Source organism: Ailuropoda melanoleuca, chromosome 14 (assembly GCF_002007445.2).
Source record: "Ailuropoda melanoleuca isolate Jingjing chromosome 14, ASM200744v2, whole genome shotgun sequence".
Lineage (NCBI taxonomy): Eukaryota > Metazoa > Chordata > Mammalia > Carnivora > Ursidae > Ailuropoda > Ailuropoda melanoleuca.
This window is the reverse complement of record NC_048231.1, coordinates 96,286,192-96,289,659: the sequence shown is the minus strand read 5'-3', so window position 1 is coordinate 96,289,659 and position 3,468 is coordinate 96,286,192. Positions and strand designations below refer to the sequence as shown.

Here is a 3,468-nt window from a genome sequence, read left to right as displayed (position 1 = left end):
AACCCTTCAGAGTGTAGGGATAGAGGGTACATTCCTCAATCTCATAAAAACCATCTAATAACTGGAAGCCTTTCCCTTAAGACCAGGAACATGACAAGGATGCCCACTCTCACCACTATTATTCAACATAGTACTAGAACTCCTTGCAACGGCAATCAGACAACAAAAAGGGATAAAAGGCATCCAAATCGGCAAAGAAGTAAAAAGGTCTCTCTTCGCAGATGACATGATACTCTATATGGAAAACCCAAAAGAATCCACTCCCAAACTATTAGAAGTTATAGAGCAATTCAGTAATGTGGCGGGATACAAAATCAATGCTCAGAAATCAGTTGCATTTCTATACACGAATAATGAGACAGAAGAAAGAGAAATCAGGGAATCCAAACCATTTACAATAGAACCAAAAACCATACGTTACCTTGTTATTAACTTAACTGAAATGTAAAGGATGTATATTCTAGAAACTATAAATCACTCTTGAAAGACATTGAGGAAGACACAAAAAGATGGAAAAATATTCCATGCTCATGGATCGGAAGAATTAACATCGTAAAAATGTCCATGCTACCCAGAGCAATCTACACTTTCAATGCTATCCCGATCAAAATACCGAGGACATTTTTCAAAGAACTGGAACAAATAGTCCTTAAATTTGTATGGAACCAGAAAAGGCCCCGAATCTCCAAGGAACTGTTGAAAAGGAAAAACAAAGCTGGGGGCATCACAATGCCGGATTTCGAGCTGTACTACAAAGCTGTGATCACAAAGACAGCATGGTACTGGCACAAATACAGACACATAGACCAATGGAACAGAATAGAGAACCCAGAAATGGACCCTTGGCTTTGGGCAACTAATCTTTGACAAAGCAGGAAAAAATACATCCGGTGGAAAAAAGACAGTCTCTTCAATAAATGGTGCTGGGAAAATTGGACAGCTACATGCAAAAGAATGAAACTTGACCACTCTCTCACACCATACACAAAAATAAACTCCAAATGGATGAAAGACCTCAATGTGAGACAGGAATCCATCAAAATCCTAGAGGAGAACATAGGCAGCAACCTCTACGACATCGGCCAAAGCAACCTTTTTCATGACACATCTCCAAAGGAAAGAGAAACAAAAGATAAAATGAACTGAGGGACTACATCAAGATAAAAAGCTTCTGCACAGCCAAGGAAACAGTCAAAAAAACTAAGAGGCAGCCCATGGAATTGGAGAATATATTTCCAAATGGTTCCACAGATAAAGGACTGGTATCCAAGATCTACAAAGAACTTCTCAAACTCAATACACGAGAAACAAATAAACAAATCATAAAATGGGCAGAAGATATGAACAGACACTTTTCCAATGATGACATACAAATGGCTAACAGACACATGAAAAAATGTTCAAAATCATTAGCCATCAGGGAAATTCAAATACAACCACACTAACCTTTGCGCAGTGGCAGTATCGTAGCCAATGAGGTTTATCCGAGGCGAGATTATTGCTAATTAAAAATCAAACCACACTAAGATACAACCTTACGCCACTTAGAATGGCAAAAAGTGACAAGGCAAGAAACAACATTTGCTGGAGAGATGTGGAGAAAGGGGATCCCTCCTACATTGTTTGTGGGAATGCAAGTTGGTACAGCCACTCTGGAAAACACTGTGTAGGTCCCTTAAAAAGTTAAAAATTGAGCTACCCTATGACCCAGCCATTGCACTACTGCGTATGTACCCCAAAGATACAGACGTAGTGAAGAGAAGGGTCATATGCAACCCAATGTTCATAGCAGCATTGTCCACAATAGCTAAATCATGGAAGGAGCCGAGATGCCCTTCAACAGATGACTGGATTAAGAAGTTGTGGTCCATATATACAATGGAATATTACTCAGCTATCAGAAAGAAAGATTTCTCAACATTTGCTGCAACATGGACGGCACTGGAGGAGGTAATGTTAAGTGAAATAAGTCAAGCAGAGAAAGACAATTATCCTAAGATTTCTTTCATCTATGGAACATAAGAACTAGGTAGATCGGTTGGGGAAGAAAGGGATAAAGAAAAGGGGGGTAATCAGAAGGGGGAATGAAGCATGAGAGACTATGGACTCTGAGAAAAAACTGAGGGCTTCAGAGGGGAGGTGGGTGGGGGAATGGGATAGGCTGGTGATGGGTAGTAAGGAGGGCACCTATCGCATGTTGCACTGGGTGTTATACACAACTAATGAATCATCGAACTTTACATCAGAAACCAGGGATGTACTGTATGGTGACTAACATAATATAATTTAAAAAAAATTAAAAAAATAAGAATTTGAGTTAAGTAACCAAGTACCAGAACCCGGGCATCAATCTCTTGTACTGGTGGAGTAGATACTACAGGCTGAAAGGAAAGCAGAGGAAATGTGGAAGATATTGATCTACAGGAGCAAAGCCCAGGTCAAAAGAATCCGCGGGTTAATCTACAGTTTCTGTGTCAATTGGATTTTATCTTTTTAAAGTCACCACGCATCTTTGAACAGGAGGTGAGGACAGCAGGCAGGCATTTCCCAGACTTCAAATGAGTGAATCATATTGTCAACACACCACAAATATTATCAGCTTGCAGTGTCAGCACCTTTCCTTGGGAGTAACTGCCACATCACATAAACTCAGTGTATCCTGAGCTGGCTGCTTAAAAGTTTGGGGGAATCTAACCAGTCTCTAGACTCCTCTTGGCCATTGCAGTTTCTCAGACTTCCCTTGTTTGTGATAACCTTGACTGAGGGAGAAATGGTCAAGTTTTTTGTAGAATGTCCTGCTGGTAGGAATAGTCTGATATTTTTCCATAGTTAGACTAGGCTTATCGGTTTTAGAAAGGAATACTGGAAAGGTAGCATGCTATTTTCACTACATTATATCATTGGTGCATACTGTCAACATCATTTACAACTGCTGGTGTTGACCTTGATCACCTGGCTAAGGCAGGGTTTGTCAGGTTTCTCCACAGCCCAGATGCCATTTTCTTTTCCCCTTTTCCTGTTTATTCTCTGGGAGGAAGTCCCTATACACAGCCTTCCCTTGGGGAATGGGGAGTTGTGCTACCTCTCCTTGAGGGCAGAACATTTTTATAAACTTTTTGGAGTTCCTCAGCATAGAAGATTTGTCTATTATCCCTCATTATTTATGTGTTCAATCATTTATACTTATCAGTATGAACTCCCGGATATTTACTTTCATTTTTTAAAAATTTATAATCTATTATAAATAAAATTATTAAAAATATCATTGTTTTGGTCAAATTACTCCAGCATTTGCCACTAAGAACTCTTTCAGTTGGCTCCTGTGCCCTCCCCTATCAATTTTTTTTTAGCATTTTCTTACTTTTGGGAACTATAAGCTTTTCAGGCCCATCTTGTATATGTCCCGTTACATCCCAGAATCAGTCATTTCTTTCAGCAACTCTTTCCTTTTATTGGAGAATGGTGTTA

The 3,468-nt window shown here is 39.6% G+C and overlaps 1 non-coding gene across 1 annotated transcript; it reads left to right on the top strand.

Annotated features, from left to right (window-relative positions):
* The first annotated feature begins 1,444 nt into the window (after positions 1–1,444).
* LOC117796215 lies at positions 1,445–1,585 on the top strand. Its single transcript, XR_004620579.1, has one exon. It is a non-coding gene; the product is annotated as a U4 spliceosomal RNA (small nuclear RNA).
* The last annotated feature ends 1,883 nt before the right edge of the window (positions 1,586–3,468 follow it).